Here is a 24,154-nt window from a genome sequence, read left to right on the forward strand (position 1 = left end):
AAATTATCTTGCACAAGTAACTAAAGAGTAAGAATAAATATAAACTTTAAATTAAAATAAAACCATTTATATAAGGATATAAGATTTAATAATTAACTAGCATTTAAAACTGGCACAAGATAACCTGTATCATTCAAGGTTTCCTCCACATTTAAAGCTAACCGATCCCATCGAGTGCGAATCTCATAAATTCCATATTGCAGTAACAACCAAAGGTGATCACTTTGCGGTGGGTATTGAGCTCTGAAGACGTGAAACGATTGAAAACAAATATCTATAGCTTCAGTTAACGACGACACTTTGTATTCGTAGTCATCAATAATCAAATACGCTGATTCGACTTTGTAGTCTTCTTCACCTACAGCGATTACATATGATTGTAATCTGATGTTTTTAATAATTGAATATGTTTTCTTATTTTCTTTGGCCCTTTCAATATCACCATAAGTCTGTAAATTTATTTTATAAAAATTGGAAAAGTCGTCAAATTGATTAATATTTAGTAATAATATAATTCAAAATTATTTTTTAGATAAGCTTAAACAAGCTTACAAATCAAGCTTACAAACCTTGACGTGAGTAATCATACCCTCAAAACTTTCTAAACAAGGTTTCCAAAATTTTTTTGAACCTTGCGAAATTTTGACAGTTGATGGAACCATAAAAGATAGTAATAAGAGCTTGATAAATATTTTTGTGTCTAAAAAAACATCCTTAGTTTATAAAATTTTATTTTTAAATAATAATATTTCATTCAAATAAAATTGAACATACCCGCATTTACATTCTCATCATTACATAAATCTTTCAAGTTTTTACATATCTCATCTCTTGGAAATGGTTTTTTCAAATAAACTTTTGAAAAAAAAATATCAATATTTTCTATTGCATTCTTTTTAATGCATATGCCACTTTTAATAAAATCAATCTTTATAAGCTCGTATCCTTTACAGCTCTTTAAAATTGGCCAATCCAAGTAAAAACTACTAACTAGTTTATTGCGATCACACTCGCTTTGGCGGTGTCTATAATTGAAGGTATTTTCCCAATGAACTTTTGCTATGTCCCATGGCTCTTCGTGCATATTAAGCCAATCCAGACTCTCTTGTTCTTCTAATGAAATTATAATATCTTCTGAATCTTCTAAATTTCTTTGGTTTGATTGATATACTGCAATAGGAAGTTTCAAATTCTGATACTTATTTAATAATTTACCGCAAGCTTTCTGAGCTTTTCCAGAAACTGATTTTCTTTTTGTTACAGCTGGTGAGTAATAAATACTGCGCAATTCCGTCGGAAATACATCAACAATTTTATTTCGTAGTATCATAAAATCACTCTCCTGTAAGTCTCTAAAAAAATTACAATTAAACAACTTTTTAGAAGCGCATATTTATTTAAAACACAATTACACACACACACACACGCGCCCGCGCGTTAAGTTACCTTTTACAATCTCTTAGAACAGCACAAATGATGAGGTGTACAACTTTTTTTCTTTGTGATACCGTCAATTGACTCTTAGCAGCATATGTATCAATTATGAACTTCCCTTCGAATGATTTGTTTAGTATCTCTGATATATCAACATTTTCAGTTATAAAAATATCATTAATCCTTGGCTGGTTATTATCAATTTGTTGGAGAACAGCTCTTGGAGGAGATAAAGAGTTCCTTTGTTGGCTAGTTTGATTTGATTGACTCGTTGCTGGCTGAGGCTGACTGCTCTAATAATTTATAATATTTTTCATAAGATAGGATTACAATTTTTTTACAGAAAGTAAATAGTACTAATAAAAGTTTTATAATTTTGCTTGTTAGTAGAATTTTTCTAACTTTTTAAATTAAAATTTTAAATGAAAATGTTTTTATTGCTATTTAATAATAAAAAATAAAAAATAATAAATATAGTTTCCATACTTACAGCTTCATTAGATAAATTGTTTTCTTTATCGACTATATCTCGTGTGCAAGGTGAATAATTTCTTTGAGAAGTAGATATAGCATTTGTTTGGCTCTTTCCTGAATGAGGTTGACTATTCTAAAAAAGAATAGTATATATTTTTCAGAATATTTTACTCAAATTGAACCAGTAAAAGTTTGATAAACTATAATCATTGGTAAAATATTTAATACGTTTTTTAATTAAACTTTGATTTTCTTAGCTCTATCTGATAAATAGCTATACAAAAACTCAGTAGTACTTACAGCTTTTCCAGAAAATATCTCTTGATGCTTTTTCCAAAATTGACCAACTAGATAAGGTGGTAAAAGTCTTGTTGCGTCAGAGTATGTCAAGCTTTTCACTTTTTCATATGTAATTCCGTTTTCTACAAATATATTCTTACAAGTATACTCAATTTACTAGAATTTTAATATAAAATAAGAATTACCCTCAAATACAAACAGTAAATTGTCACATTCCAAGTTCATGAGCAGCGTCAATAAATTATCTGCAGGCATGATGGCTTTTGTACACTCAGTCGTAGTAAAAAATAAAACAAACTTGTTATTCTTAATAGTACACAATCACTATTTTTTTTTAATAGTACACAATCACTGTCTTTCTTAATATTATAAACTATTCAAAGCCTGCTTTAAACATATTCGAGCATGTGGTAGTTACACTTTTTTAAGGTTACGATAAAGACCGGCATTTGAAATCGTGAAGTGTGAACAACGCAAAGAGCGCGTGCGGAATGTCAACACTCCATATGCCAGAGGTCACAGTGCACTTGACGCAGCATATAGCTTATGCTACATGTGGCTATACCAAACTATATATTATATGTAATAATAATAAAACTAGTATTGGTGATCGGAATGTAGTGCCCTGAAATGTACATACGTATACTGCTGTCTGTGCTGTATGTCGGTATTACAACGTCCCCAAGTACTATATTCAGCAACCGGCGACGATCAAGAAGAAAAATGTTGAATTGTTAAAATATAATAATGTCAATGTATGCACATATTAAAAAAAAAGTAATTATGATTGCATCAACTGAAAACATAGTTATACCATCGAATTTTTTTACTGATTTAATGAAAGTTTTTATTGATTTAATGAAATATTTTAGTAATTCAAGAGATTGTATTTCAGTAATTCAAATGATTGTTTTGTAAAATTAAAAGTAAACCACGGGTATTTTTACAAAACGAGATATCGAAATGACAGAACTATCGGTTAGCACATTTCAATTGAAACTTTCCGTAAAATGAACAGCTGTTTCGTTGACTTGACCGTAGAGTCGTTTTTTCAACTGTTTAATAGTTGAATCAAGCGACGCGTAGTTGAATCAAGCGAAGTACGGTTAACTGCACAGAAGTGTAGTGTATTAAACGGACTATTGGTCAAATCGACCAATACGAATTTTCAGTGTAGTATTCCAATCGCTTCAACAAAAATTTTCTTTATGCCATATTATTCCAAATTAGCCTTTGTGACATGTTGTATTTTTAGCATTTCTTCTTAGCAGTTTCAGGACAGTATTGACTCATAGCTTTGAGAGCAGCTATATTCATTATTGAATAGTGGACACATTTAAAATGTATTCTTGCACTATAGCTACTTGCATTTTCATATTTCTTCATAAAAAGCTTTTTTTTCTAAATCACCACCACGTTTAAGTAATTTTCATTGTCCTGGAAAGAAAATAAGTTTTAACAAAGTATCTACTCTACAATCAAACAATAGTATTGTTAATAATTGAAAATTTTAACAAAAATATACTTATCTAATATTACAGCTTCTTTTTTTACAATATTCCACGCCAGCTTTTCTGATTTTATACTTCAATTGTACATAATCAACTTATATTTTTTAATAATAATCAATCATTTCAATACTCTAGATTATCTCTAAATAATGTTGTTTGTAGTATAAATTAAACTCGTGTCCACTATCTATTCATTTCTCAAGTACCTCTCTCCCGGAACATTACCAACCTTTGTAATGATGCACGACGCAGAGATTATTCGCAACCTTTGCTGCGGCGACACGCACACACATAGACCATACCTGACCTACCTTATCCCAGCTGGCAGCTCGAAATAAAAAAAAAAAAAAAATACTAGTCGAAATATCTGTAATTGCACCCTCCAAATATGTTAATAATTTTAACTGCACCCTTCTTGTTCTTTAAAAATAAATTAATGAACAGTGCATGTTTTACGGAATCTTTCAACAGCGATATTCTTGATAAATAATCAATATTTTTATGATGTTAATGATGGAAAAAACTGTACCCGTGCTAATCTTAATTGAGCCACCTTTACTTTTCAGAAATTATTAATGCTAATAATAATAATAAATAATTGAAAAAAACGATTTTTTCATAAGCAATGCATTAGTAATGCTCAGAACGCATGCGCGTTGCGCGAATCGTAGAATTTTCAAAATTTCTATTACAAAGTGTTGGTAGTGGCAACTTTGAGGACTGCTACATATTGTTTTGTTGGTATTGTTTATTTGTGGAATTTAATAAAGAGTTGTAATAGTTAAAGATGCCAATTCAAAATGATAAAAAATGATTAAAATTGACGAAAATTGATTGAAGTTTGATTGAAAATTATACAAAATTAATTCTTTAAATAATTTTTACACGTGCATTGTCATCAGTTAGGAAAACAGCTATAATAACCCACATATTAGATTTACATGTGCACATTAGTATACGTGTATCTTTTCTTATTTATCAAAATTTTAGTGTGACTCGGACAATGATAGCGATACTGATGTTTCGAGAAACATTAAATTGCGTCGTTGCAGTTCTACAGATAAAAAGGATGAACGGAGACAATTATCTGATGTTGATCAAATGACTGAAGTGGATATTGGAAATATCTTATCGTTTGAAAATCAGGCTTCCCCTACAGTTTTCAAAGAATCTGCTATTCCAAATGATCAAGACAGATCTAATAATATATAGACAAATCTGTCGAGGTAAAAAATAAAAAGTATTTAATTAAGGTGAATTTCTAGTGAAATTTCCCATGCTTTTTTTCCAACACTTTTTTTAAGCCTTTATCTAGAATTCTCAAAATGTAGTCACTTGTTCAATATCACAATACAAATATTTTGAGATCACTCTTATCCTGTTAGCATCATCTTTTCTGTCCTTAATTATGATCTTATAAGATAGATTATATCTTCTTCCATTTAAAATGTTCTATGCGCATACTACTTTGATCAAAGTAGTTGTTCGAGGGATCTCTTCGAAGATGCAAACCCTACAAATATTAGCAGACATGTTATCTAGAAACCAATTTTAAACTGAAATAAACAACAGAATGTCAGAAAAAGTGTTATTATTCATTGATTTTGTAAATTTTATTTACATTTCATGGTTTATTTCAGTTGGGGATGGATTTCTTGAAAAAGTCTCTGATAGGATTTGTAACATTTTCTTCTTCGAAAAAAATGGGCCTTCGAACAATAATTTTGGTGACAATAGTATGCGCATGGAACATTTTGAAATTAGGCTTGTGAAACAGCTAAATATGTTCTGATATAATGAATATATGTGCAAAGTTTTAAAATCCTAGATCAAAATACAAAGAAATTAGGATTTTCACCAGAAACTCACCTTAATATTATTATTTTTTCAAATATTAAAATTCTCAATTCTGCAATGTTTTGTCAGACTGCCAATAAGACATTTGAAAAGAGAGAACCGCAACTAATGGTCAAAGTAAGTTCCAATAGAGAACAATTGTTTTAATTCTTTTATGTGCTATCCAATTATAAAGGACCCCGCACAAAACTTATATAGGAAAAAACTTTCTGTCGAATCGGTTCAAACTTCGGGATCAGATAACTCTTATTATGTAGATCAAAAGCCTCCACGGGCATAATGGTCGCCAAGCGCTAGAATTCGAGTTATTAATTCGAGTTAACTGCAGTCCTAACCGTAATAGCTGTTTTCCCATATAAGGTTTGTGCGGGGTCCTTTTTTTATTCGATTCTTGGTAATTAAGTTAAATATTAATATTTTTGTCGCACAGAAGAGTCAGGATTTCATACCCAATGATGTTCTAAAGTTAAAAGAGAGACAAATCTCTGACTTAAAAAGAAATATTAAAAGTTTAGAGAAGAAATATAAAAATTTGAAGGAGGATTATGCCAAGTTAAATAATAAATATGAAGATTTGAACATTAGGCATCTCAAATTAGTTAACAATATGTCTCAAGATATTAAAGATATAAAAGGTTAGTACTAATAATAGGTATGTTCAATATTATTTGAAAATGTTTTCCCCAAAATTAATTTTTGTATAAATACAATATATTGCTATTGTTTTCGTCAGTAATGCTGTTAAAATATTGCGATAGTATTTTCGAAATTTACTGGCTTTATTTTAATGTTAGATGTAGGTATATGGACAAGGGATCCCCGATTTGTACCAAAAGATTCGATTTTTCATAATCGCTTAATAAAAGACATCGATTTTTAACAAAAAATACTCTAAGAATCGATTAGAGCATTAATTATTGATAAATATCCTTTTTTTATAAATACAAATTAAATATCATTCTTTTATTCTGGTTGAAATTCATAAATTTTCAAGAAATTATGATTTAATTTATAACGATTTTGTAACTAGAGGTTGACAAGGTCAGCTGTGAGTTTAAATAAGATGAATTTGAATTTTAACTAAAAAAACCTAGATTTGTAAGTAGAATTGTAAAATAATAGCCACTTGAAATAATCTAATAAATTTTACGACCGAAATAATGGAGCAATTATTTAAAAATCGATTTTAATCGGAGATCCCTAATATGGACTTTGTCCTGTATATATAATCACGTAACAATTTCAGTGCTACATCTTTCGTGAACAGGATGTCTCACTGCTGTTGAATTTGACGCAGATTCGGTGAGATTTATTAAGAAGTAGGTGACGACTACTATAGTTTTTTTTGGTTGTGGTAATTATATATTTGTATGGGTTGCATTTGTATATATTTGCCAACCTTGGTACACCTTTTTCAATCGGTTTCTTTTTAAAATATTTCGTGAACTGATTGTTGCACCGATTTGACATAGTTTAGTAAGATTTACCCCTTTATTATTATAAATTAATATATTTATTTTAAGTTTTAGTAATTATAGTCGCATGTGATTGTGAACTTTTCTTCCTTCTTCAATTGTGTTTATCTTATTTTCATATTGTAACTATTTTGCACATGTACATTTTAGTCGGCAGAGCGCTCGGCTTCTGAATTTGAACGCGATAATCTCTACTGTTTTCCCGTAGCTTAATTCGCTGATAGCTACGGTTATTCAGGAAAGCGTAGAACTTACCACCGTTCTCTGACGATCTATTGGTATAGAAAAGTAACATGCGCAAATATTTAACCCCTTGAATGGCAATGGTTTTCTAACTTTCCTTAATTAAAAAGAAATAGTTCCCAGGAAATTTTGAGGTCGCTGAATTCATGAGCGTCTTTATTTTTTACCGAAATTATTCTAAAGAGGTTTAAAATAGGGGTTGAAAAAAAAATTGTTACTAAAAAATAAAAATGTACCTTTGTCATTCAACCTTTATTTTCAACACCATGAAACTTTTCTGCGGTAATAAAAAACTCTTGTATTAAAAAATCAAGAAAATAATTTTTTTCCGCAAAAATCAGAGAATTTACCTCACTTTCAATTGCTTTGTTCGATCCTTCATGAACTTCGTAAGGCAAAACTAACGACATGGATGGAGTTTCTCTCTTTCAATCTCTCTCTCGCTTATACCAACGAAAATAAACGCTTAAGCGTCTATCTTCTTAACTTATACTAAGGCAGCATCAAGCGCTGTATGAGCGCTATAGTGTGCGTATGCGTTTGACTCTTTCGCTTCCATTGTGTGCTTAAGGGAGTACCGTGGATAATCCCCCTAGTCAGTTGAGAGAATGCATCGACTTGTAATTGACTCGCATAGTAGCACACGAAATGTGGCAACGTCGCGCTTATGACTCCATTACCGGCTCGCTCGCTTGCAGCCGAGGTGTTATTGTGCTTGGCGTCTAACCTAAAAGGTAGCCTATAAACTAAACACTTGAACTTTTGAATATTATTATATCGAAAATGGAGAAAAATAAGGAAAAGTTTTTTTGGAATCGCAAAAGAGTTACAAAGAAAGTCTTTGAACTTAGGTGTAAGCAAGTAAAGGTCGGGGGAAATATAAAAAAAATCCAACAAGAAAACTCTGAAAAATGTATATCTGAGACTAAGGGAACCACGGCGGCATGCTCAGAAGACACATCATTAGCAACAAATTATACCGTAGATGGACGTAGAATAGTAAACATAGATACAATGGCACATCAATTAGTTTGTGGTCAGTGCAACACGGTATTATCATTGTTAGATACCGTTCGCGAAAAAAAAATAGGTTTGGCTTCTATTTTCAACGTGAAATGTCGACAATGCCAAGCAATAACTGGCGTTCATACTGACAAAAAGCATCCAGTTCCTAATAAAAGGATGCACTACGATGTGAATACAAAAGCTGCATTAGGTTCGTACAGTGAATATTAACTTGGGCAAATGTAAAACAAATAGCTTGGCACTAAACATCAATAAAATATTTTTTTGACAGGTTGCTTGCATGCAGGTATGGGCTGTACACACATGAATAAGCTGTTGTTTGGATTGAATGTACCAGAATTAAACTGGCAAACGTATAAATTGCACGAAATTGAAGTTGGATTGATAGCAGAGGAAGTGGCTCGTGAGAGCTGTCTTTACGCAGTCAACGGAGAGAGGTAATTAACAATTGATAATATAGAATCAATGGAAAGAATGCTGTAGGTTTATAGTTATTTATATTCAAAGTTTCAATTAATCAAATGTACTTTGAATGAATCAAGTATTCAATTTATATTTTGTGTGCTGATGAAATGTTTGTCAAGTGATCATATATACATCATTTAATTCTTAATTTTATAGTTTCCTCGACAATTGTACCTGATTAAGTGAATATTATATATTTTTTTATAGAGAATTCATATTTTTCATCGTCATTAATCAATTTTTTATCGTGATTTTGTGAGCTTCAAATAAATATGTAAGCTGTAATAATAATTGATAACACATCACAGTTTTTTTTAACTTTTATCAATTTTTTTCAAAATAGATTTGAATTTTTTTTATTGATGTACTCTTTTTCTAAATGCTACGTGTATAAATAAATCAAAGATGTTTAATGAAATCAATGACTGTAGATATGTCTTTCAGGCCTTCACATCTTGGTAGGTCATTCATCTTTCCCGATCTTCCTGTTGAGATGCCTCTTTATACACTTAATAGTACCCATAAAGTTCGTATAAGTGCATCGTTGGATATGGGTTGGTTTACGAAAGGCTCAGGGCGGTCATACGACAGTACATCTGGTACTGCAACTGTAATGGGAAAATTTTCTAGAAAAGTTCTTTCTACGATAACTCTTAATAGGAAATGTACTAGATGTGAGATAGGATGTAGCAAAAACGACCATGATTGTCGATTAAATTTCTATGGGTCAGCAAAAGCTATGGAGCCTTATGCAGCTGTGAAACTAATAAAAAATAATAGCATTTTATGCAGTTGCAATGTAGAAATAGGAGTCATCATTACAGACAATGATAGCAGCGCGATATGCGCTTTACGTAATTCCTTAGATTATGAGATAATCAAACAAGCTGACAAGAATCACACGAGCAAGAGCGTTGTCAGTGCGTTATACAAAGTAGAAAAAATACACAAAGAATTAACATCTGATAGTATCAATTACTTGAAAAAATGTTTTAACTATTGCATTTCGCAGAATATTGATAACTTTGAAAGCATGGCTGATGCTATACGAAATATACCCTACCATGCATTCAACATGCATCGCAATTGTGGTTCGTGGTGTGGCTACAATAAAAATCCTAGTACATATTACCATCAAACAATTGGTGAGGGATTCGTTAGTCCACAGCTATTTGATGTACTAGAGGAGCTGTTTACAAAATTAGGAGACGACGCTCAACAATTTTCTGCCGGTGCCTCTACTAACCCAAATGAGAGCATGAATGCTTCGATAGTGAGCAAAGCTCCAAAGTCAAGACTTTATAGTAAGACTGCGTCTGCTCACGCAAGAGTTGCGTGTGCAGTACTCCAAAGAAACGAAGGCGAGAATTATATATGTATACTAAACTCAAGGCTTAACTGTTCTCCAGGAAAACATTCACGGAAGTATGGTTACAAATGTGAAGGAAAAGCCTTAAAAAGGTCTGTTAAGTCTAAGACTCCTGAATTCAAAAGGCGACGCCTATTTTTGAAAAAGCAAAAAATGGATCTTCGCAAGAAAACCGAACGTGCAGAAGGTTGTACTTATGAAACCGACTGCATGCTTCTCAAAAATCTGGATATGTACGTTCCCTTCGCCAGCTTCGAAGATGATACGGAATCAATTATTGTCCTATTCGATCTTGAAACGAATGGATTCAGGAAAACCGCAGATATATTGCAGATTGCCGCGAAATTTGACGACTTTACCTTTTCTGTTTACATAAAGCCAACACAGACTTTAGTTGAAAAAGCTAGCGCGATTCATGGATTGCGATTGATAGATAATCATTTGGAGCTCCATGGTACAGAAGTTGAAAGTGTATCGCTCACAGAAGGTGTAATTGCATTTTATGAGTTTTTATATCGGCTTAAAAGTAGATGTATCCTAACTGCTCATAACTGTTCATTTGATTATACAAGACTGATTGTAGCATTGAACAAAGTATTTATGGTTGAACATTTTAAATCAGTAGTAGAAGGTTTTAGCGATACGTTGCAACTTATTTCCAAGTGCAATACAGAAAAGGGCAAGAGTGCAAATAAATTGGAGAATATCGCTATAGCTTGCAAAATGAACGTTCAAAATGCGCATAACGCTGTTGCGGATGTTCAAATATTAGAGGATATTCTACTTCATTTTGGAATTTCTGCATCTATGATACAGAATTCAGTGCTGACTTGGAATAACATTGAAGAAAAAGCAATTCGGAAAGACAAAGAAAAAACTGAAAAGGAAAACATTTCCGAAAAATTAAAATCACTTATTCAATTTAAAAATTGTTTATCTTTGCGTATGAGAAAAAAAATCATAGCAGCAAACATTTCTTTTGAAATGATTGAAAAAGCTTACATGGACAATCAATTTGATGGTTTATATAAGTTATTCTCGAAGCAAGTAACCAAAAATAAAAAGATTATAAACAAATTACGTGATTACCTAGACGTTAATAATAAAGAGAACATTGATAGTGAAAAAATAATATGAGATAAAATATTTTGTTATTAATTCAACTTATTTATATGTATATGCATTTTTAAATAAATATAAATTTTGTTGAATTTATAAAAATGAGTTTGTTATTAATAAGATGCCCGTTAAAAATATACCCTGATATTGTATATTTCTATATCAATTGTGTGATTTCTTTTATCAAACATAATTAAAAATGCGTGCGCCATTCAAAAATTCACGCTATAATCTAAGCCATGTGAGCAGATGCGACGTTGCCATATCTCCCTTTCTCGATAGAAAATAATTAATTATAACTAAAGCAGCTTCCTAATCATTATTTTTAAAGTAGTTATAGATTTCTTATGTTTTTGTGCATATCTGAGAATTTTTTCAGAATTTTCTCATTTTGCAATCGCTTGGTAATCAATAAAAACTGCACTTTTCCATAAGAACCCATGTTATTTTTAATATTGATTTTCTCGGATTAGAAGCTCCTAAAGGCTTTGAAATTTGAACCACATTTTCAGAGAACTTAAATACACCTACCATCCAAGTTTCAAAGGATTCTCATTTTTAGAACTGTTAACCACGGTACTCCCTTAACTCCTGCTTCTTTCTCTCAACGCGTGTGCTTGCATTTGTATACATTGATGTTTACACGTGCATGAAAAGTGCACTGCCCTAACAATTACTGAAAATATTGATGATTGAAAAGATTTTGTGTTTTAGCAATCGGATACTAAAATTTCTTTTGTAAATAATGTGTGCATTTTGTAATTATAGTTCAATAAATTTCAATTGATAATCAATTTATTTGTATATAAAATGCTTCAAAAATTATAACAATTAAGAACTGAACGCACGCGCACATACTTTGAAGTAACCTACACACCGTAACATAAATAATATTTTTTCATCAATAAAAATTCTGAATATTATATTTTTTTATGTTTCTTATTCTCACATATTCGATACATTATTTTCCAGTTCTTATGGATCAAAAAAACCAAATTTATAATTCCACGTTAAAAAGTATAAATCCACAATTAAACGATTTCCCGATAGGATACTTGGTCGAAGGCAAAGGCGTATGTATATTGATCTGAATTGATTGAATTACTTTTTAACCCCAAGCCGAATCTAGCCGAGATGCCGAACCCGTTGTATCGCAAAAAGAATTTTTTTTTGGAACGAAGTTTCTTATTTCGGATTGGCGAAGGTGATCTAGCCGGCAAAAAGTGAAACATTACGCGAAAAGGTACACTCAAAAACAACACGCGAAACCCGTCAAACGCAAATTTTTGTTGTTGAGAATATACGCGTATATGGGTAATTCTAGGCTATTTCGATTGACTTGTAACCCTTAGGTTACGGATTTTTTTTTAATTTGGCACAATTGTTGTACACATAAAACTGAGATTTTTCCCAAATTTTGGAGACGATACATTAATTATATCAAAAGTTATTAACAATTAAAGAAAAATGATAAAAAATTTTCAAACAGCTATATTTTAAAAACTAATAAAGATATCGAAGTCGGATTTTTTTCAAAATACTTATAATGCCTTAAAATTTCGAAATAATTACAACAATAAACAATAAAAATTTTTTTTCGAAAGTTATTAACTTTTTGTTTAAACAATTGCTAATATCTCAAAAAGTATATTTTTTTTTTGAAAAATTCTTGCTCCTACGTATTCCTGAGGATTTTTGCTATCGAAATCAATCATAAAATTCAAGGGCCCGACATATCGGAAAGCGTAGCCCTAATCAAAAGAAGACGCCTCGGCGTGAGGCTGCGGTAGCGCTCCAGCGGACTCACGGTCGAAAAGTACTTTAGCTTTAATCTAAAAAACTAATAAAGATACCGAATCGGAGTTTTCCCAAATTACTTATAATACCTTGAACTTTCGAAATAATTACAACAATAAATAATAAAATTTTTTTTTCGAAAGTTATTAACTTTTTGTTTAAACAATTGCTAATATCTCAAAAAGTATATATTTTTTTTTTAAATTCTTGCTCCTACGTATTCCTGAGGATTTTTGCTATAGAAATCAATCATAAAATTCGAGGGCCCGACGTATCGGAAAGCGTAGCCCTAATCAAAAGAAGACGCCTCGGCGTAAGGCTGCGGTAGCGCTCCAGCGGACTCACGGTCGAAAGGTACTTTAGCTTTAATCTAAAAAACTAATAAAGATACCGAATCGGATTTTTCCCAAATTACTTATAATACCTTGAACTTTCGAAATAATTACAACAATAAACAATAAAAAATTTTTTTCGAAAGTTATTAACTTTTTGTTTAAACAATTGCTAATATCTCAAAAAGTATATTTTTTTTTTGAAAAATTCTTGCTCCTACGTATTCCTGAGGATTTTTGCTATAGAAATCAATCATAAAATTCGAGGGCCCGACGTATCGGAAAGCGTAGCCCTAATCAAAAGAAGACGCCTCGGCGTAAGGCTGCGGTAGCGCTCCAGCGGACTCACGGTCGAAAGGTACTTTAGCTTTAATCTAAAAAACTAATAAAGATACCGAATCGGATTTTTCCCAAATTACTTATAATACCTTGAACTTTCGAAATAATTACAACAATAAACAATAAAAAATTTTTTTCGAAAGTTATTAACTTTTTGTTTAAACAATTGCTAATATCTCAAAAAGTATATTTTTTTTTTTTAAATTCTTGCTCCTACGTATTCCTGAGGATTTTTGCTATAGAAATCAATCATAAAATTCGAGGGCCCGACGTATCGGAAAGCGTAGCCCTAATCAAAAGAAGACGCCTCGGCGTAAGGCTGCGGTAGCGCTCCAGCGGACTCACGGTCGAAAGGTACTTTAGCTTTAATCTAAAAAACTAATAAAGATACCGAATCGGATTTTTCCCAAATTACTTATAATACCTTGAACTTTCGAAATAATTACAACAATAAACAATAAAAAATTTTTTTCGAAAGTTATTAACTTTTTGTTTAAACAATTGCTAATATCTCAAAAAGTATATTTTTTTTTAATTCTTGTTCCTGCGTGTTCCTGAGGATTTTTGCTATCGAAATCAATCATAAAATTCAAGGGCCCGACATATCGGAAGCGTAGCCCTAATCAAAAGAAGATGCCTCGGTGTCCGGTCGCTTTCGACCGTGAGTCCGCTGGAGCGCTACCGCAGCCTTACGCCGAGGCGTCTTCTTTTGATTAGGGCTACGCTTTCCGATACGTCGGGCCCTCGAATTTTATGATTGATTTCTATAGCAAAAATCCTCAGGAATACGTAGGAGCAAGAATTTTTCAAAAAAAAAATAGACTTTTTGAGATATTAGCAATTGTTTAAACAAAAAGTTAATAACTTTCGAATAAAAATTTTTATTGTTTATTGTTGTAATTATTTCGAAATTTTAAGGCATTATAAGTATTTTGAAAAAAATCGGACTTCGATATCTTTATTAGTTTTTAAAATATAGCTGTTTGAAAATTTTTTATCATTTTTCTTTAATTGTTAATAACTTTTGATATAATTAATGTATCGTCTCCAAAATTTGGGAAAAATCTCAGTTTTATGTGTACAACAATTGTGCCAAATTAAAAAAAAATCCGTAACCTAAGGGTTACAAGTCAATCGAAATAGCCTAGAATGACCCATATACATACATGTATATCTATATATACATATATACTCGTATATATCTGCATGAATCATAATATTTATATGCAGACAATATTCTCAGTCTATGCAGATATTGAGTTAACTTATACGGACGTCTGCACCAGCACATTAAAAATCTTACCCACCGAACCTAAATTATACAGATATTAAGAAATATGCCGATAATTACGAAAGGGATTCTAAGGGTAGTACTTTCGACACACACTCCGAGTGTAAAGGCGTCGGCTTCGAACTCCAAGCAAACAAACCTTAACTACCCCGAAACTTACTTAAAAAGGGTGGATTGTCAGGCGAAGCGCGTCCGCATAAGGATGGATTTATATGATTATACATACTCACTTATAGTCTTATATATTATTCCACTGTGACGGTAAACGTCAAATTAGCGCTGATTATTCAACTTAATTGCTACCTGTGAGGGCAGCACCTGCCGGGGGGACAAAATACGTAACGAAGGAATTCGGCACGCGAGCAGACGGAACGCGCGCGATTGAAATCGAACCAGTAAAGCTTAGACCATCGTAGTGTCCGCCCGCTTATCGTTTTCGTTACTGCAAACTCACGTGCCCTTGACGACCACGCACCAGATTAGTGACATACGACCAGCTCCAGATACCCGGAACAGCTGCCACCGAGGTGTCAGTGATTCACCAGCTCGAGACCAGGACGAGAGAGAGGCAGAGTGTGGGAAGTTTCGCCATCGAGGGCGAAACTAGTGTGTGCGCGCATTCGCGATCCGCGAACGACGAACAATAATAACTGTTCTGCGCTGTGCGATTTATCGCTGTGTTCTCCGACCGCCTGCAAAAATAAGGTAAGCTAGCCAGCTTAATCACGCGCTCGGGTTCGCATGATTTATAACTAATTTCTAATGTTCGATGCGTGCATGTAACGGCTCTAACAACAAAGAGCGGCGAGCGTACCGGCAAAGCGTGTTGTCGAAGAGCGAGCGTCAACGTAAACAAACGCGCGGACCGACCTTCTGTAGAGTATAAGGAATAATAAAAGATCCCGTTCGTATTACTAACAGGTGTTTTCTTTTGATTCTCTTATATCTCTTAGTTTCTACTCACTTTTTAATTTATTGTAGGTTATTCACGATTACTGGTTGACTAGCGTATATTTTCTCATTCTCTCCTGGATACGTATTGAGCATTGACAGTTACGCGCTCCCTTTTAGAATAATAGCGCGAATTAAATAATTAAACGGAATCGATCCCGTTACACCACATATACTCACATATTTTTATTGTTATACCAGTAATCAAATTAGACAAAAAAGTTACACCTTTCCTTATTCATTCATCGGCGGAGACAAATGAAAGAAACTTCATTCCTACGCGTGTTTCACGACACGTATCTTTTTTTTATTTATTCGTATTTCGTTATTTTTTTAAAATGTTGTATTTTTTTTTAGTTTTTAAATACAAATAAATAAAAAATTTCTTTTCTAGATGTAGCGAGTTTGGCATCTCTGGCTGAACTGAAATTATTTATAACGATTTTTCACCAACAAATTGAACTCTGAAAAAAAGTATTTATACAGGTTTCTTTCATAATTTTTCCCGTAGAATCAATTGCCGCTATTAGCTTTTTTAATTAAACAAGTTTTTGGTAACTAGTTAAAATAACCTTTTATAAACAATTGCAAATTTTAAAAGGTAAAACACGGGCAATTTTTAGTCATGCCACGGATACAATAGTTAGTTTGATGCTATCTCGACTAGATTCGGCTTGGCGTTTAATGGGTTAATATGAGATTTGTTAAGATGATCATTATATTTTTTATGTAGATACATTTAGGCCTAGGTGAATGGATGGACGAAGAAACGCATGCTAGTTTAATAGCGGACTCTACAAGTCCAAGCATGTTCGTTGGTAACATCCTTTTATCCGTTTTCAAGAAGAGTGTGCTATTAGTCAGTACACTAACTGGTCGTACAACCAACCGTAAAGGAAAAGATAAGAAACTTGTTGAAAAATATAATCTCGATAACCAAGAGTTGGAAGATGATAACGATGACGAAGAAGTGAATAACAAGGAGAATCACGTTAATAAATTGGATTCCAAAAAGGTTAATGCTTGCAAAGGTAAGCACTGTACAAGATTTATTTGTTTTATAGAATAAGAGTGGGCAAAGCTGGGTGTCGGTGATGTTTTTTGTTAGGAGCATTTTCACGACTAAGGACCAGTCTTCTATAGATTCTTTTCCCTTGAAAAGAACCTATAAATGTTATAATAACTGCGTGCATAAAAATATAGTGGGATGTATAAATCGAACGGAGTGTAACGTCCGTTTAACTACTCTTTTCACAGGTTTTTACATTTTTTAATTCGTAAAATACAGACTCAAATAAGAATTGATACTAAAATTTAATATACTCATCTTCAAGTACGTCGATCAAGCTATAAAAACACTCGTTATATTTTAATTTCCATTGAGTGAAGCCAGTTCAACAGGAAAAGTTTTAAAATATCAAGGTAGGACAAAGCGGGGATCCATTTTTTCCAAAAAATTTTTCGATCTATAATCAAATTACTTTATATATGTTCGTTATGTATGATTTACGATGTTTTTTCGCTCGCTGATTACGAATCTAACATTTTTTAACGAAACGATTTATTCGAAAAAATATAGAATTTAAATAATTTATTTTAAAAAATGATATACCTGATGTTGCATTAGACAGTGATATTACCACAAGAATAGTTATGGGAGATGATGAATTAGTAATCAAAATTTCACCTTAAATTTATAAATGTAAATAATGGATTTTTATTGGGTACCCCGCTTTGTCCGCCAAAAACAAAATATTTTTTTATTCGCTCTTAAAATAAGCTTATAGATATTTTAAAAACGTCAGTACATCTCAATTTGATAGAATTTTCGGAGAGGAACAAGAATCCGTTATAAGAATTTAATTTGTATGCGTCTAAAAAAATTTATCACTGATATTGCTTAGTTATCCCGCTTTGATTCCTTTATAGAAAAGTAATTATGAGGTTCCTTAAAAGAAAAGTAATTCATGCTAACATAATTGCCTTTTCGAACTTTCAATTGCGTGCGCTCTACACTAATTTTCAACGAACGTAAAGAAAATCAGCTGTCGCTTTGTAAGAGATCACATGACGATCTCCCAAACAATAAGAACATAAACAAACTTGTTTTACTTTTCTCGGTTCTCTTTTTTACGAAGGGGTAACAATTGAAAATGATTGATTGTGATAAAATGATATAGAAATTTATTTAAAAATATAGAAGACCGATTCCATTCAGATTCATGCAGGCTATCACTATCGATATTAAATTTTGACTTTTTTATAATGAAACTGAAAGCTATGGTGTATTTTGTTGTGCAGTCCATCGGAAAGCTGTTTCAAATGGTGAGAATATGCTATTTTTCATTTTTATAATTTTTATTAATTAATGCATTTTTTTGTATTTTTCGATTCCGAATTTCACTTCTAGTGTTTTTGGAGGGGTTCCAACAAAAACCAATAGCACCATCGTATTTTACGAAAAAAATACGTGGAAATTATGTACACCATTGTTGAAAATAGTTTTTAATATCTCTCCAAAAATCCAGTAAATAAATTACTTCTATTCATACTCCACAGATCAGCCAGATTTGTACTCGTACTTCTTTGAAATACAAAGACCGTCAAGCATCATTTTCGATAATTTTATATTTGTTTTTCATATATTTTTAAACGTAGAATACGATGGCATTATTGATTTTGCTATAGAATTAAGTCCATTTTTATTAGCAAAAAGTCAAAATTTAATATTGATAGTGATAGCCTACATGAATCTGAATGAAATCGACAAGAAATCTAATACATAGAAAAAATTATAATAGAAAAATCAACTTCAATTTTCAGCATATTATATACATTGGTTAGAACATTACTATGAACAAGAACTGACAAAAAGGCAAATGAAGACATACAACCGTTCTGAACAAATAGCCAATTTTAAAGAGTATATAACTAAGAAAATTTCAAACCTGAAACAACCAAAAGCATCAAAACCAAAAAAAAAATCAGAATTACCACGTAATCCTTTAGATGATACTTTTGAGTTTGTATCACCTTCAGATTTTCCTAAATCTCAGAATAGTTTCAGTCTCGATCCCTTAACAACTGTGGAAAGAGAAGAGAAAGGTGCTGATAACGTAGAAAATATGTTTGATGAAGACCTATTGGTATCTTCTTCTGATGAAGAATCATAGATTTATATTTTATTTTACAGTGGGTCAAAGGATGTGTGGGTATATTAAACCACGCTCACCCTCGACCTTCTCTATTTAACTTTCATTTCCTATTGTTCATTTATTTTTAAGTAAATATTTATTTATTTAATATTTATTATTTTTAATGTTCAAGCGCTCACAAATGACTTTAAAATGTAATTTTCTTTGTTTTGACGTTTGAGACCGTCTTTAAAATAATTGACAAATATGTATGTATTTGTTGTCTTGTAATAAAAACAATAGTTAAGTAAGCTATTTTTTATATCATGCCTCTTTATTAATTCTTCTATGCTCGTCGTTTCAATCGGATATCCATTCAGTGAGTATATGATTACTAATTGGTAAAATACTAAATATGCAGGTATAAATGAAGTAATAATGAAATAGTCAAACTAATTTTTATAAATGAATCTGGTAACATCATCTGAAATTAATATTGAAAAACTGAATTTAATTGGGTAATACGTTTATAGCTTAATTTTTCTTTTCTAAAAGTTGACCTTTTCTATCTAGCTAATCGAAGTTTTCTTGATTTGTCAATAAAAAATTCCAAAATTAGATCATTGAAAATTATTGAAATGGAGCTGTAATTCATATTGATAAGTAATCGATTAGCTATCATTAAATAACTCGTGCTTTATTAGAAAATATTGAATGGCATAAAAAATTATTAAAACATTTCAAAAAGAATAAAACTAATCCTAAATTCATTAAAAATGATTCAAGGTTATTAAGTCTCTTTATATTTTCCAATAAATGATTAAAAATTATAGAAATAGAATATCAGGATCATTACAACTTAAACAATTACAATTACAAAATTACAAACATTAAAACTTATTGAATAGTATACATTCAATGCGAATATTTTTCATTCAAAAGTATTCGATATTATCAAATTTAATCCATTTGAATCTTGATTGATCCAATCAATTTTAATCATTTTCAATCACTGTGCTTTAAAATGTAAAATCTTAATAAATTTTAATCAACTTTCGAAGGATTCAGATCTAGGATTGAAAATGATTGGTCTATTTTTAGTCATTATTAATCCTACCTTTTAGGATTACATTAAAATTTATTAAATGCGATCATTCAATGCGAATATTTATCATTAAGAAGTATTGAATATTATTCGATTTAATCCGTTCAAATCTTATTTAATCAAATCCACATTAATCATTTTTAATCATTTTGCTTTATGATGTATTATTTCAATATATTTCAATGGACGTTTTAAGGATTCAGATCTAGGATTGAAAATGATTGGCCTATTTTTAATCATTTTTAATCCTACATTTTTAGCAGGGCTGTTACGTACGTTTAATGCAGCAGTAAGAAAACTTTGTTTTTTATGTGCTAGCTTGATTTAGTGTGTGTTTTTTATAATTTTATTTGGCTATTGATTAAATAATTAGTTTTTTATTAATCAGTAATTAACTTTTTTAATTTTCTAGTGTTGGTAGACCAACAAAATAAAGTTTGTGCTTCATTGAGCAGTAATAATGCTGTTGATCCCAAACTATCAAGTTTGCCAATTGGGTTCACTGAACAAGATGGTAGTGTAAGTGTATATATTATTATTACTATTATTATCTAATGTTCTCGTGTCCAATTATTATTTCTAATTAAAATTTCTAATTCATTTACAGGTCCATATGGGTCAAAATAAATTTTTAGCAGGCACTATTAATGATACTGTGGTATCTTCTCAGAGCCCTGCTACTTTCGTAGGGAATTTATTGTTGGGAGTATTTGGACCCACGGTCTTGATGAAGAGTAGCATTACTGGCCGGATAAGTAATAGAAGAATAGGAAAAATTAAGACTAAGAAAGGAGAAAATGAAGACGACACGGAAGAAGAAAATCAGGATCCGGAAAAGCTGGAAAAATTAGATGCTAAATTACTGCTAGCCTGTCAAGGTATACTGTTACCTGTATTAACAATAATATAAAATACGTTAAAAATATTTAAATTATTATAATTTTCATTTAAATTATTGTTAATTTTTTCCACTCCTGATGTTTGATAATTATATTAGTAATCTTGATCTTAGGAGTCGTCCCTATAAATAAACTAAACACTTATTTTATTATAAACGTTTCGCAATTTTATTTATTGCCACCTCAGTACATCTGTTGAATATATATATTATTATAACTATATTATTATAACTGTAACTGTAGATACTACCCGTAGTATCTACAGTTAACACTCCCACGCATTTCCTATCAAAATTAATTAGTAAAGTTCTTAAAGAATCCATAGACTTGCCTAGATCACACATTAAAAATAGTTATGAATTGAAAGAACGTATCAAAAACATTCACATCCCATCGGACCACATACTGGTGTCTTTCGACGTAGTTTCATTATTTACAAGTATACCTAGATATTTAATTCTTAATAGCATATACAAGAGGTTCCAAAAATTACATAGAAAATCGTTGATGATGTTTGACGAAATCATAACAACTATCAATTTTCTTTTCAACAATGCATATTTTTGTTTCAATAATACAAATTATAAGCAGATATTTGGAACTTCGATGGGAGACCCACTATCAGCATTATTTGCAGACCTAGTCATGGATGATTTGGAGACACAATGCTTGGTTTTTCTGAAAGAAGAATATAATATTAATCCAATTTTTGACTCCTAAGATCAAAATTACTAATATAATAATTTTCATTTATTTTCCACTTAAATATTAATATAGTTAACTAAATTTACTTATTATATCTATACAACTAGAAATATCAATAATCAATTGTAATTGGCAATTTTCATATTTTCTTCATTTGTATTTAAGCCGTCTACAACGTACTATTATTGATTTAATTCCGTACCGTTAACATGTATATAATAATTATGTAAAGGGCTTGATCCCTTTAACCCATTAAAATAAATAAATAAATAATTTTGATTTTTTTGTAGATTACTTCGGCTATTGGCTAGAAATTTATTATGAAAAACAACTTACTAATTCTCAAAAGAAGAAATATAATCGATCTGTAGAAATTGCAAGTTTTCGGGATTACGCAACAATAAAATAGCTTATTTAAAAAAACCAAAAAGGACAAAAATTATCAAGAAAAAATCAGAAAATGATGCTGAAGATTTTGATGATTGTATCGAACCAAGCAATGAAATAGATGATCCTTTAGAATGTAACGATATATTCGATGATACGTTATTACACTCTTCGAGTGAAAATGATGAGTAATTCTTAAAAATTTTTGTGAGCACTATTTAATTCATTATGATTATCTAACATTTTTTATAAGCACTTTTATTATTATTATTACTAATTTATCACAAGTATTTATTAATTATAAGTATTTATTAAAAACATGTACGCATAAATATTCAATAAATGTATAAACTGGTTTTTCGTCTTTTATTTTCTCCTAATTTTATTTAAAAGGATTTTTTATAAAAATAGATTCAATATTATTAAAATGAATTCCAGTATATTGAAATATCAATATTCAAAATAATTAAAAATGATTCACCTTAATAGGTATTTAAGGTTTTTACAATTATTAAAAATGATTAATAATTGGTCTTTTTTTCTATTAAATGGTATTGAATATTATTTGATACGATAATTAAATAATATTCAATACCATTATCATGATTAAATGGTATTGAATATTATTTGAAAATAGTATATAAATTCAAATAATTTTTAATCGTGAATATGTATACCGGAATATGCGATTAAAATAAATTTAACATTGCCACAATAATTATTCATTGAAATTTATTAAATATAATTAATTTTATAAGAAAATTTGAGATTAAAAGCTTTTAAATATTATTGAATGTAATAATGTTGAATCTTAATCAATTATATCGATTTGAATAATTTTTAATTATCTTGCTTTCGTGTCGCGATTTTTAATTGTTTTCAATTGGCTTATGTGGGATACAAATTCACGATTAAAAGAAATTACCATTTTTTAATAACTTTCAATTGAACATTTTTAGCAGGGTATATATATTGATGTTATATTTCATGTATAAAATGTAATAAAAATAGCGTAACATTTACAGTGAATAAAAAGTCGTAGTGCAAAAGTTGGAAGCTATTTCAATTAAAGACTTTTTTATTTATCTGATTCTCCAGTTTATGTTTATAAATATGTCAGAAAAGTAATAATTTTTTTTTAGAAAAGGAAGATTTTATACTGTTTTATTTGCTATGCTATATATTGAAACCAAAAAGACAAAAAAATAACAAAAGTAACAAACGCAAACGTGGCAAAGAAGATGCAATATCAACTTCTCCAACACCAACTCTTCCAACTCCCGAGGCTGCGAAACAATTAGCTCTTGAAGAACGTCGAGAATCATTCATACTGCGCGTTGAAGTATATTTTTGCGTCATAAAAATTTTAACGTGCATTCATTATTTTTATTCAACCAATTTGTTTGATTACAGGCTGCAAATGATATCGAAGCAAGACTTGAAAAATTGAAGCAAAGATATCGGCAAGATGGAGTAACGTTCCAGCCTGTTATCGTTGTAGTTGGACCAGCCAGTCGTATAAACGGTTACCACGTTATTGTTAATAATCAGACTTTCGACGTCGACACTATACTTGAAGCTGTAGAATTAGCATTGAAAATATTCTTTGCGTTAGATTGTCAGTACCCAAAGTATACGAGAACGGTTTGGGTTTTCTTGCACAAAGTTTTGTTGGGTATCGATTTGCCAGATGACGAGGTGACTGTCGATGGAACAGCACTTGTAGGTCAATTGAGACAACTTTAGTTTTATATCTTTTTTTAGAAAGTTGGGATGCATGTTTATTTATTTTTAATATTAAGATATTCTCAACATGGAAACATTACGTTGTACTCATTGCGATTTGTCTCTTAACAATGGCAAACTTTTATTTGAACATTTTTCAACTTATCATAACAACTCCAATAATTTTGCTTGCCTTTCCAAAAACTGCAGTAGGCT

General features: G+C 30.8%; 1 long non-coding RNA gene across 1 annotated transcript; it reads right to left on the reverse strand.

Annotated features, from left to right (window-relative positions):
• Positions 1–1,310: 1,310 nt before the first annotated feature.
• Positions 1,311–2,038, reverse strand: LOC131667527 (uncharacterized). Its single transcript, XR_009302202.1, has 3 exons — positions 1,925–2,038; positions 1,447–1,727; positions 1,311–1,352 (listed from the first exon to the last, which is right to left on the reverse strand). It is a non-coding gene; the product is annotated as an uncharacterized LOC131667527 (long non-coding RNA).
• Between the last annotated feature and the right edge of the window lie 22,116 nt (positions 2,039–24,154).

The sequence above is a fragment of the Phymastichus coffea genome, unplaced genomic scaffold (genome assembly GCF_024137745.1).
Source record: "Phymastichus coffea isolate CEN01 unplaced genomic scaffold, Cenicafe_Pcof_1.1 PCOF00067, whole genome shotgun sequence".
NCBI classification, from domain to species: Eukaryota; Metazoa; Arthropoda; class Insecta; order Hymenoptera; family Eulophidae; genus Phymastichus; species Phymastichus coffea.